At 40.1% G+C, this 13,691-nt stretch overlaps 1 protein-coding gene across 6 annotated transcripts in view; it reads left to right on the plus strand.

Annotated features, from left to right (window-relative positions):
• Positions 1–413: 413 nt before the first annotated feature.
• Positions 414–13,691, plus strand: part of LOC125461299 (extracellular sulfatase Sulf-2-like) — a 299,570-nt gene continuing 286,292 nt past the window's right edge. For 2 of the 6 annotated variants that reach the window (XM_048549892.2, XM_048549896.2), the window contains exon 1: positions 6,428–6,675. The gene's annotated coding sequence lies outside the window, so the exon portion shown is untranslated. Of the gene's footprint in view, positions 740–6,425; positions 6,676–6,755; positions 6,779–13,691 lie in introns of those variants that run through there. The other 4 variants (XM_048549894.2, XM_048549900.2, XM_048549899.2 and 1 more) reach the window with 4 other exon arrangements.

Below are 13,691 nucleotides of genomic sequence, written 5' to 3' on the forward strand. Positions count from 1 at the left end.
ATCTTTTAGGGCTTGGAGTGATATTGGCTATGGTGTGATTTGTGGCAGGTTCATACATGACATCCAGGGAAGCCATTCTCAATGTCGGTAGCATCTCATGCTGTCTTTTCGGCTTTTGCCTAGCAGTGCGGTAAGTGTTTTGCTAAGTAGTGGTGAGTTATCAGTTAAGGGGATTATTGCTGTTGAATGCCTTGTTAATAGTTCAACCAATCTTGTTAATATTTAGCTTCCTTTCTTACCAAATATGCTGAACAAGCCAGGAGTGAGGAAATCCCAACATGGAAATGACATCAGGTAGCTGGTCACTTCAGCTTCCTGTTTTTTTTATCAAAGTAAGTCCTTGTTGCTTAGGGGCAAACAGCATCTCATGGGCACTAACTGCACTAGCCCTCATTCATGGACATTGGCACACTGGCACACCTCTTGTCCATCAGGGCAAATCCTCTGTACACAGGTAGGATGCTCAGAAAACATACAGCTGCATTGTGGAGCAACTAGCATTGAAAGGCTGCTGCAAGGACATTTTGGACCCATGGGCAGGCACCTGGCTCACAGAATGGACCAAGCTGCATATTAGAGCTGCCTGCTCACTCTCCAAGCAATCACTCACCTAGCGTTTGCCTGCATGCCAGCAACCTCCCTCCCATGGTGATTAAGAAGGCTGCAAGCACAGCCAGTATTAATAGCAGCGAGATCACCACCAGAAGGAATGAGAGAGAAAGCAGGGCCATTTATAAAGGTAAGGACAAATACAGTGACAGGGGAAACTCAAAGGTATAGGAGGGCCGAAGTGGGGTATGTTTCACAGCATCAGAGGACATGGTAGACTGCGGGAAAAGTCTTATGGCAGTGACCACCACCATGTCCTCCACAAGGGCATCACAGAGGAGCTGGGAGGGTGATGGGATGAAGTTTAATGTGGTGGGTCCGCAAATCAGGGGCTGGATGAAAATCAGCTGCTAGGACAGAGTTTGGGAGTCAAGAGATGAGTTACTCACTGTAGTATTCCTAGCCTCTAACTGCTCTTAAAATAGAAGTCATAGAAACCCTGCAATGTGGAATCAGGCCATTTGGTCCATCCAGTCTACAGTGACCCTCCAAAGAACATCCCATCCAGACCCACATCTCTACTCTAGCACCCAGAATAACCAGAGGAAACCCACACAGACATGGGGAGAAGGTAGAAACTCCACACTGACAGTCATCTGAGGGTGAAATTGAACCCAGGTCCCTGGTACTGTGAGGCAGCAGTGCTAGCCACTGAGCCACCATGCTGCCCCACCACGCTCTTGTTGCGACTGTATTTATATGGCAAATCCAGTTGAGTTTCACCCCAAGGATGTTGATAGTGGAGGATTCAGTGATGATAGCACAATTGAATGTCAAGGGCGCAGTGGTTAGACTGTCTCATGTTGGTAGTGGTTATAGCTGGCATTTCTGTGGCACAAATGTTATTTGCTGCTTGTCCAGGCTAATTGTCCAGGTCTTGTTGCATTTGAACATGGACTCCTTCAGAATCTGAGGGGTTGCACATGCTGCTAAACATTATGCAATCATTGATGAATATCCTAATTCTGACCTTATGATGGATGGAAGGTAACTTATGATGCAGCTGACGATGGCTGGACATGAGGCACTAGTTGGAGGAGTTCCTGTTGAGATGTCCAGGAGCTGAGATGGCTGACCTCTAACAACCTCAACCATGTTACTACGCCAGGTGTGATTTTAACCAGCCCACAGTTCGCCTCCTAATTCAGATTAATTCCCATTTGCTAGGGCTGTTTGATGCCACACTTGGTCAAATGCAGCCATGATGTCAAAAGGTGTCACTCTCACCTCACCTCTGGAATTCAGCTCTTTTGTCCAAGTTTGACCCAAGGCTGGAATGACGTCAGGGTGTGTGACTCTGGCGGAACCCCAAATGAGCAGGTTATTACTAAGCAGGCACTGCTTGAAAGCATTGACGATGTCACCTTTCATCACTTTACTGATGAATAAGAGTTAACTGATAGGGCAATAACTGGCTTTTTGAGTACAGAAAATTCCTGGGAAATTTCCACATTGTTGGGTATTTGCCAGGGTTGTAACCGTACCTGGACAGCTTAACTAGAGGTGTGGCAAGTTCTGGAGCATAAGCCTTCAGTACTATTTCTGGAATGTTGTCAGGAACCATAGCCTTTGCCGTGTCCAGTGCCTCCAACCATTTCTTGATATCACATGGAGTGAACTGAATTGGCTGAAGACTGATATCTGTAATGCTGATTATCGCTGGAGGGGACCAAGATGGATAATCCACTCGTTATTTTTGACTGAAGATTGCTGTAAATGTTTCAGCCTTATGTTTTGCACTGATGTGCTGGTCTATTCCATCATTGAGGACAGGGATATTTGTGGAGCCTCCTCCTCCAGTGAGTTGTTTAATTGTCCACCACCATTCAGGGCTGGATGTGGCAAGATTGCAGAGCTTAGATCTGATCCAGCAGTTGTGGGATCGCTTAGCTCTGTCTATCACTTACTGCTTTCGCTGTTTGGCATCCAAGTAGTCCTTTTTGGTGGCTTCACCAGGTTGAATGCTCATCTTCAGGTATGCTTGGTGCTGCTCCTGGTATGCTCTCCTGCACTCTTCATTGAACCGAGGTTTGTCCCCTGGCTTGATGGTAATGATTTAGTGGGGGATATGCTAGGTCATGGGGTTGCAGATTGTGCGGGAGTACAATTCTCCAACTGTTGATGGCCCATAGTACCCCATAGATGCCCAGATTTTAGTTGCTGGAACTGTTCAAATTATGTCCCATTTAGTGCAGTGATAATGCCACACAACACAATGGAGGTATTCTTAATATAAAGGCAGGACTTTGTGTCCACAACAACTGTGCTGTGGTCACTCTTATCGCTACTGTCAAGGACAGATACATCTGCAGCTGGCAGATTGATGAGGACGGGGTAAAGTATGTTTTTCCTTCTTGTTGGTTCCCTCAAACACCTACCGCTTGCCATAGACCCAGTATCAAAGCTATGTCCTTTAGAACCTGACCAGCTTGATCAATAGTTTTGCTGCTGAGTCACTCATGGTGGTGGACATTGAAAATCTCCCACCCAGAGTACACCCTGTGTCCTTGCCACCCTCAGTGCTCCTTCCAATTGTCATTCAATATGGAGGAGTACTGATTCATCAGCAAAAGGGAGGATGGTATACGGTAACTAGCAGGAGATTTCCCTGTCCATATTTAACCTGAAGCCATAAAGTTGTCATGGGGACAGAAGTCAATGCTGAGGACTCCCATGACAACTCCCTATAAAGAGTATACCACTGTCCACCACCGCCAGTGTGACAGGGCATATCTAGGGATGGTGATGGTGCTGTCTAGGACATTGTCTGTAAAGTATAATTCTGTGAGCATGATTATATCATGTTGTTGCTTGATTAGTTTATTAGGCAGTTCTCCCAATTTTGGAAGTATCTCCCAGATGTTAGTGATGAGGACTTTGCAGGGTCGACAGGGCTGTTTCTGCCACTGTCTTTTCCAGAGCCTATGTCAATATCAGGTGGTCCATCCAGTTTCATTTCTTTGTTGCAACTTCATGATGATTGATAGCAACTGAAAGGTTTGCTGGGCCATTTCAGAGGGCAGTTGAGAGTCAACCACATTGCTGTGGTCTGGAATCTCACGTTGCCCAGACCAGGTGAGGGTGGCAGATTTCCTCTCTTGTATCCTCTGTATATCATGTTCAATAAAGCTGGTTGCTGTTCATTGACAAAAGTGTAGATGTTGCATTATTACTGTCATTTGTGAGCACTCAGCTGATCTGAAGAAAAGATCATGGTTAAAGTGGCAGCTGATAGCATGCAACTAATGGCTCAAGAGTGATCTTAACTGTCCTTCCTTGTCACCAGTCCTTCCCTGCCCCCAGAACCACCAACCAGCTCCTGTGGTATGGCAGTATTAGTCTTAAATATCCTGGCTAATACTGAAAAAAATTCTGATTGGTATCAGATTTCCGAAATTATATCTGCTAAATAATAACATAAAATGTTACCAAATATTATAAAACAGCATGAGGTTAGGGTAACAATATAGTAAATCATTACTTACTATAGGAAGATGTGACATTTTTGTAATAATGATGCAGAATGTTACAATAGGAGACCTAGGGTAACAACAATGCAGAATGTTAATATAAAATGAACTGACAGAGTAATGGAAACATAGATTGTTATACAAAATAGCATGAGCTCAGGTTCAGGTACAATAACTAAACATTTTGTATGCCATGATAAAGAGCTCATGGTTTGATGGGGAATCGGATCTGTTGTGATGCAGATGGAAGAGCTCTTCAGTCAGTAATATTGCAACTGTAACCCTGAAAAGGGTGCATTGCATCTCGTCTCCCAGGGAACCTTAAGATAGGATAGCTTGTGTATAATTAGTGTCAGCACTTATCTTACAAATACAGCCAGGGTGTCAGTTTTAAGAATCAGTTACAATGCAATACAGTTAGATTTTACTTTCCCTGAAATAAGATGGCATTTATAGTACCTTGATGTCCTGGAATAAGCCATCATTTATTACAAGTTGATTTTGAGCACACATACTAATGATGCTGTCTTGAACTACATCTCACTAGCAACATTCATCTGCATTTCTGAAAAATAATTACGGAGAGCTGTTTTAATAGTAATTTTATATATAAATAAAATCTTGCATACATTTTCTAGGCAAGTTATATCAAAGATTAGAAATATAATATTCCAGACTGCTGGTATGAATCCCTTAAACTATCAAAATGTTAACATCACATGTGTAAATGACCATTTTTGTTTTTTATTGCTCCCAGAGTGTTTTAGACAAGTGAGTAGCCAGTGAGATTACTAATGATACCCACAGAAAAATACTTAGAGGAAACAAAGTAAGCACACAAAAGCTTTCTGAGTGACTGCAGCCATTCCATTAATACTGCACTGCTTGACCATTGAAGCTCCTTGAAAGCTTTGATGTGTTCTGTTATAGTACAGAAGCAAAAGTCAGAAAATACATTTTGTGTCATGGAAATTGGAAGCAGGTTTTGTGAAATTTGCAGAGATTTTACAAATAAACAAAACAGTTAGGATTGTGACTTGAAAGAAGCACACAAGATCCTGAACAGTCTTGACAGGGCAGATGTGGAGAGTGAGAGACTCTCATGAGTCAATCTAAAACTGAGTCACTGTTTAAGTTCAGGTGTTGCCCATTAAAACTGAGATGAGGGGAAACTTCTTTTCTTTCTGAGGATCACTAGTCTTAAGAACTCTCTTCCTCAGAAGGTGATGAAGGGAAAGTACTTAAATGTCTTTAAAGTAGAGGTAGATAGATTCTTAAAGAATAAGGGTTGAATGATTATCAGGAATATGGATTTAAGGTTATCATCGGATTGGCTGTGATTTTGTTGAACATTGGAGCAGGTTCAAGGGGCTGACTGGCTTACTCCTTCATGTATGTCTATGTATATGAAATAAAATGCAGTAAATCCTAGACCTAACAACACATAAGCTGTTGCAGTCCTGCATGGATTAAAGGGGGTGGAGAGTTTTTATTAGTAGTGACAAATTGGCTGTAGAGATTTGACAGTGTTTTATTCTCTGTTTAATGTGCTTTTCAATTTTCGTGGGTTTTAGTATCAGCAGGGGCCAATGTGCTGTAAGTCATTTGTGTGCAGGAGGGGACCAAGTGCAAGATATGTTCTTTATCTTCAGATAAGAGACCCACCTGTCTTATTGTTGCTATGAAATTTGATCGAAAGCTTATTCAGATATAAAAGTTTAAATTTATATTCAAGAATTTGTCTGCCTTGTGTCCTGCTGCAGATTGATTTATGTGAACCACGATTTACTTGCACAATCATTCAAAAATCTATGTGAACCACAATTTACTTGCATTGTCGTTCAAAAATTTATGCAAATAATTCATGATTCATTTACTGTTGGGTTTAAAAAAAACAGGATGGGAAACAATGATTTACTCATCTGTGCATTTTATAACTTGTTTTTTTCTCCCCTCATTTTATTTTCAGAAATTAATGCCCTTTGGAATCTCACATTAGGAAAGGCATTTTTATGCAATGTTTTCTCATTTTATGGTATCAGGGTGAATTCAATAAATTGCTGCTGGGCCCAATTAAGCCAGCTGTTTCCTAATAAATAAAGAATACCTTTCTCCTCTATCCATAAAGAGCAGCCGATCAAACTGAAATGTCTGCTACAGACGTACAGTGAATGCACAAATATACCCAGCTCAGAATCTGCATGGTCCTTGAAGCATAGGCAGCTTAAACAAAACCGATCCACTTAGTAACTTTCCCCACCTCACATAGCTCATTTACCAATTAGCTTTGCAAGGTACCAATCATCGAATTCTGGAGTGCTTGAGATGGTAATCTATGCTCCGCCTCTGCTACTAGGAAACACCCAGCCTGCAGCTTTCAACTGGGTGCAAACAGAGTACAGTGACTAATCCAGGCGTGTTTCAACAGATGGTTAGAGCTGGCCTAATTCAGTCAATGCAGTTGAATGGGGTTGAGAGGAGAAGCTATTGAGAGCCCTTTTCGGAGCTGTGTGGTCTCAGAGCTTCCTGGCATTGTTAAGGGGATCCTTTTTGAGAAGCCCGTGTCCCAGAAATGAGAGAAGACTGACTGATAAAGGTAGTGTGAACTGCTGCAGTTTCATGCTTTACTCCGTGCTCCGTATCAGTGCTGTGTTCTCGAGAGCTAGTTATGGTTACAGTAAACTCATGCTCTGCCGAAAGTAAGATCTGTCATGTTAAGATAATTTTGTATGAATGTTTTAGTTAGATTGCAGTGTATTCTATTTGGAGCCTCTGTGTTTCTATTCTCATGTAATGTTTTCACCACTACTACTTTACCTCATACCATGCTGAATATAGTTGTCTTGAACCTGAGTTTGTTATAACTGTTATAACAGTAACCAAGATGAATGAATTGAATTAGCAACGATTGTTATTTGCTGCTGTTCTTGTAAATTGTGATGCTGTACCAATGGTATATTTAGCTCCATTGGCAGTGAATTTGTAATTACAGATTGAAATTCAGTGTTTAAGTTCTGATTGTACTTATAGAACAGTTATAGTTCTGGGTAGCATGACATGCTCACTTGCTTTGTCTTTCATGTTTATTTTGTAAGCCCCTTTTTTAAATTTCCTATTAGAAACAACAAATTAATGAGTACAATTGATCAATTCTTGAGACTCGAGCAACAATATTAACCTTCTTAGACCTCTCTGAACCTGTCGTTCTTTCAGCCTGTTGTGTGAGAATATGTTTTTGATCTGTGTAATACCTATATTAACTCAGTTTACACGATGTACAGTTGGATTCACTTACTTTTGCATGCTGATCATAAGACAATCATTCTCTTTAGTTTGTGTTGCATAAACTTGTTTAAGGGCAGCTATTTATCATAGTAATTGTTATTTTTAAACTTAATTTTTAAGTAAGCTTTTCCACGTGTTGAGCATTCATGCAAAAGTGAAACGCTTACATTCTGAATTATGTGATATTTGATCATGCAATCTGTTGCTGTTCCTGAATGGCTTTTTTTCTTAGATAATGCTCTTCAGCTTGGGCAGGTTGTTTTTGTTTTTTTTTAAAAAGCAATGACTTGTAAGAAGAAGAAGGAGGATTCTGACTATTTGGCATGATCAAAAATGTCTAAGTACATTAAAGATCATCAATTACTTTTGTCTTCTGATTGCCACACTATCAACAGACTTTATACTTACATTAGATAATCAAACATCCATTAACATAAATGTCCAGAGTTGTAAATGTGCAAAAGAAAACGCAACCGCACTGACACCATCCATAAGATGTAAAGGAAAACATTCGGGGTCCCGAGGAAGGGTCACTGGACCCAAAAAGTAAACTCTGATTTCTCTTCACAGATGCTGTCAGACCTCCTGAGCTTTTCCAGCAACTTCTGTTTATGTTCCTGATTTACAGCATCCACAGTTCTTATGGTTTTAATTTTGTTGAGTAAACGATTCAAGTTTTAGTTTGATACATTTTCTGTTTTCTAATAGTTTTGAATAAATTGATTTCACCATTTTGAGAAACTCTAAATACTGATTAGAAATTGTTTGCCAGGCAGCAATAATCTCTTGAATTTTTTCACACTGGAAGCAAGAGGTCTGACTTGTGATTTGAGTGTCTGTGTCCCAAGGTACAGATCGCATCACTCAGAATGCCTGTGATTGTGCTGGGAATTGGTCTGGTTTTGTTTAATAACTAAGCTGGCATTGATCTATGGACTGAATCCAATCAGGGTACTGTGCCAGAAACACAACAGATTTTTTTTTATTTGATGTACAAAGATCTCCATGCATATCTGAACTATATCTGGAAAATTTATTTTTTTTTCATTTATGTTTATCCAAGCATGCAGACTGAATTTGTGCTGAGATTTGCACCAAAATTGTACCTGTATTGATTAAGATGCACTTGGGCCATACTTGAATGAAGAAAGATGACTAGTTTCCTCTTCAATGCACAAAGGCTTACAGTAAATGCAGAATAACTCCAAGTGAGCCTCCAGCATAATATGCTGTCATTGTGGGTGTAAAGAATTCTGATTTATTTAAAAATAGGTTAGGGGAAGCTGAGACAGCAAAACCATTAGCCCTACTTCGGTTTGGTTCATTTCAAGGAATTTATCCATGTCTTCTCTTGGAAGATGGACCTTTTTACCTGGTGGGAGAATGTCTACATCTTCTTCTGTGTATGTCATATCAGTGGCTCTAATAGCAGCCAGGTTGTGCACAGAATTGATTTAAATATTAATGAGGCAATTTGAATAGTGCATGATTTGTACAAAGCCAAAATTAGAATTCTGTGTGCATTTGGGATTTACTGCTATATCCCCAAATGTGTGTCTCTGAATAAAAAGGAGTTCAGCCATTGTGTTAAATGAAAGGAAAGCACAGTGCAATATTGCTGTTACGTTCTGATTTTTCTTTTCCATTGTCTTCCTATTCAAATATGGAAACTAATGTTTGTGTAGTGTGTGCTTTTACTAGAATACTTCCTATCCTCCTTCTGTGCGAATTTTCTGGAACCCGATGAGCCACTAGGGGGAGCTATTTGTTATAATACAGCCTGCTGTGTTCATCCAGCCTCGCATTTTATTATGTTACAATACAGTGTTGGGCTAGGATGAAGTTAGCCTGTGGATATGCACCTACTTAACACCAATCACAGTGATGATCATGCCATTATGCAGGCCGTTTGAATATAGTTTACTCTTCAGTTACCTCGATTGTGTAACCTTTTTTTTGGATCCTGTTTTATGGCCCGAACAAAATAATACTTGCCTTTCTGGGGTCTCTACTGCAATCTGGATGTACTATCTTTATGGGTCTACATGTCTTAGCTTCTTAATTCATCCACCTTTTTTAAAAAGAAAAAGGACCTAATGCCTGATGCACAATGTTGTTTCACTTTATACAGTAGGACTTGCAAAAATGTTAGTAGCAGGATTCTTGTTAGTATGATGGTAATGCCACTGATGTTGTTTTGAGGCTTATATTGCTTCTGACTGGATTTTTGAAGAGTAATCTAGGTTGAAATGATTAAAATCAAGTGCACAAAAGGTGAAGTGTGATATTATTCTCACGTGTTTCAACGATAGTTGTGGATTTGTAGGCTTGAATACAAGAACTGAAAATCACCAAACTATCTGAAATTGGAAGAGCTGCTGATGCGTGAGGGAAGCATTAGAATAGTGAAACAAAAATTCTTCTCACCGTAGGAAAAGCAAAGCATAAAATTCATTTGTAGTGCCCTACTTCGGACTCGGTCTCCTCACTCTCTCAAGATTTGACTCTGCACCTTTTTAGATAAGGTGCAAGGACAACCTGGGAAACGGTCAGTTTTATCTGCCTGAAATCTGAAGGCATAGGCGATGTTCTGAGCAAATGGGCAGTTAAGAGTTAACCACAATGCTATTGGTCCGGAGTTACAGGAATGCCAGACCAAGTAAGAATGGCGGTTTCCCTACTTGATGAACATTTAAATGTGTTTTTTCCCTTTATTAGCAATAGATTTATGGTCATCATTAGACTTCTAATTCCAAATTCTTTTTAATTGAATTCAAACTCCACCATCTGCCATGGTAGGATTTGGACCTAGGTCTCTGGGTTAACAGTCCAGCAATGAGACAATTAGACTGCCTCCACATCGACCTAGTAGGTTGAATAGGACAAGAAGTGGTGAATGAAGTTGTGGGAGACGTACTTTCCTCACAAACGTACTGCAGTTCTGCGAAGAAGAGAAATTCCTCGGCGACGGCAGAAATTCATTGGGTGCAATATCATTCAACTTGAGCGAGGCTTTTGCTCTGCTATTAAAATATTCAGCCCTAAAAGAACAGGAGCCATGTTCCTGAGCAAGTTTGAAAATTGGCCAAATCTGAAAAAGTGGTGGTTATGAATGGAAATTTGTTGAATGATAAGTGATGTCATTGGCAGAGGGCCACAGGACCTGTACTGGGGCCACTGCTGTTTTCTTTGTAAATAAAGCATTAAAAAATTTGGACAGAAACAAATTTGTCTAAGTTTTAAAGATGGTATTAAACTGTGCCAGATTGGGCAAATTGGAAACAGTGGAAATACCAACAAGAATGTTGGAGAGAGAAATTTGTGTGCAAGATATGGTATTCATGACTGAATTATTCTTGTCTGTAATAGTTCACAGGATATGGGTGTCACCACGTAGGTCTGCATTTATGGCCCTGGAGAAGGTGATGGTGAACATCCTTGTGGAAGTGGGGTGTACATACACCTGCAGTGCTAGTAGGGAGGGAGTTCCAAGATTTTGACCTACCACAATAAATGAATAGCAATAAAGTTACATACCAAGGCTGAGATAGGAATATTTCTTTCCAGGATGGAATCAATAATAATGGCGGGTGGGAGGATGGGGAAAGCAGAGACGTGGCACTGGAGTTGATCAGAGTAGCTGTAATCTCATTGAGTGGCAGAGCAGTCTTGATAGGTCGAATGGGCTATTTCTGCTCCCTGTATTTTATGGCCATACAGTTTCACATCAGGATGGCTTGTGATTTGGCAGAAACTACAAAATAATGTTGAGAAACACCAAATAGATATTTGCTAATACCGGATAAGTTTATCCAAATTAATATCCATTGTGCAACAGCAGTAAAGATTGCTGGCTAGATCTTGAGGTGTATAACCACAGATGTAAACACAAATTCCAAGGCAAAGTAGCAGGTTTTGGGTACGGTCCTGCCTGAGGTGCAGCGTACAGTTCTAATCACCAACTAAGTAAACACATAAGACATCTGAATAATAATCTTATGAATGCTTACTCTTTGGGCAATGAAAAAGCAATCTTAAAAAATGTAGTGCCATAGGAATATATTAACTGCTGTGCAGTTTTAAACCTGGGATTACCTCAAATCTTCAGACCAATGCTGGGGGGGGGAGAAACATTTCCCCTGAATTTTTGATAGTTGTCTTCTGGATGCAGTGATCATCCAGATCTCTGCAGCGACATAACTTTGACATGAATTTGAACTTTCAGTTAAAAGCTGAAAGGATGACATGGCAAGAATTGATGTTTTGCCCTTTACTGTAAAATAGGAAGCATAATAACTGTTTTTGTAGGCAGCTCATCTACAGGACTAAGCTCTCCATTCAATTTTTAAAGTAAATGACAAACCCACTTTACAGATATGTTTTCACTGTCCCTTTAACTAGTTAATCAATTGTCCTGGACTTGGTCCAAAGAGATTCTTAGCTCCTGGCCAGGTGACCTTAACCCCAGAATTGTTAAACAACCTGAGGGTTTTTGCTAGCAATTAGCACAAACGAGGTGAATTTTCCAGCTTCACTTTTAACTTGGTGTATTCTGTGTGTAAGCTCTTATCCTCGTATTCCTGTGCCGTGAACTATAGAGACTGTTGACCACCAGCTGCTCCCTAACTGGATGTGCCCCTTTGTGGCTAAAAGGACCAAGGTGTATGGAGAGAATGCATGGTATGCTGAAATTGCATGATCAGCCATTATCATATTGAATGGTGGCGAAGGCTCAAAGGACCAAATGGCTACTCCTGCACACTTTCTATGTTTCTAAGTTGCTGGAGGACCATCCTGTCTCCTGGAGAGGAATAACTGGTGAGCTTAACCTGAGGGCCACCCCATCTTGGGCAGAAGGAAAGTTGGAGAAAGTAACCTAAGATGATATGGAAATTGAACCCATGCTTTTGATGTCACACTGCATTGCAAACCAACTTTCAGTCAATTGGACTAGCCAACCCCCAACAATCTATAAGTCTAGTAATTGTAACATGTTCTCTGAAACTATTGTCTACCACAGTGTAAGATCAACAAATCTCCTTTTTAAACATCAGTTTCCCAGAGAACCTATCAATCTTCTGCTAAAGTTACAGAAGGATATGGGGAAAATGTCTGTGGCAGTTCTAGGCGTATATGCTTTTAAGAGAAAATGTAATTGAATTTTATGTTTTCAGTCTGAATGTCATGGTGTGATTTCTGCTGTAGTTTTTCCCTTTGGTTTTAATGTTAAATATCAACCAGCAAAACAGACAATGCTCAGATTATATACCAGTGAAATTAGATATTCTCCAAGTTTATTTATTGTATTCAAACCTTATGTGAATTTAAAAAGAAATAAACTGCTTGCTTGTACAGCCAGAAGCTGATAAGATCAGGTCTCATACACAAACAGTGGATGCCATTGAAAAAGGGAAGTCTTGCTATCAATACAATTGTTGTGTAATCGTCTACAAACATGAGTTTCCTCTTTACTCATTTCAGGGCACTTAAAAAAAAGTTCACTTTATGATACCTTAAATAACCTCAATTCAACCAGTTGTTCCCTGCAGTACTACTTTTTCATGTGCTTTTGCTTTTTTTGAGCTCATTGAAATGGAGATTATTGCAGACATTCATCATGTATGGATGATGAAGGTGACAAAAAGTATTCCAGCTCAAAAAGCAATTTAACTATCATAAGTGATGCGACATCTCAATTATTGATGGTTTAAAAATTATTTTTGCATGTGATCTGGGTGTTGTTTTTGTTTTCCATCCTTTCCTGTCCTTGAACTGAATAATTCCTAGGCCATTTTGGATGGCAATTAAGAGTCAACCACATGGTTGTGTGTCTGGGGTCACAAGTAGACTAGAACAGGTAAGGATGACAGATTTCCTTCCCTCCAGGACATTAGTGAACCAGGTGGGTTTTTAGAGCAATTGACGATGGTTGCACGGCCACCATTAGACTGGCTTTTAATTTCTGACACCATTGAATTCCGATTTTACCGTCTGCCACTGAACATGTCACTTTGGGAAGAAGTGCAGGTAAAGTAGAACCATGTAAGAGCTTTCATCTTTGCATAACAAGTCATAGTGCACTATTTTGAAAATGACCAAAAGAATGCTTCATCGGGTTCTGGGATGTGGCTGTATGCAAAGCAATTACTGCGTTTCCTACATTACAACAGTGACCGAACTTTTAAAAAAAATGTTAACTTCAGCACATCCCAAAGCCTTTAAAAGCTATGAAAGGAGCTATACAGGTGTAATTTTGTTTTAGGCACAGCAAATTTCGCTGCTCAAGTGGGAAGTTCTTATTAAGCAGTCCAGTAACTTTACATTATG

This window comes from Stegostoma tigrinum, chromosome 19, assembly GCF_030684315.1.
Source record: "Stegostoma tigrinum isolate sSteTig4 chromosome 19, sSteTig4.hap1, whole genome shotgun sequence".
Lineage (NCBI taxonomy): Eukaryota > Metazoa > Chordata > Chondrichthyes > Orectolobiformes > Stegostomatidae > Stegostoma > Stegostoma tigrinum.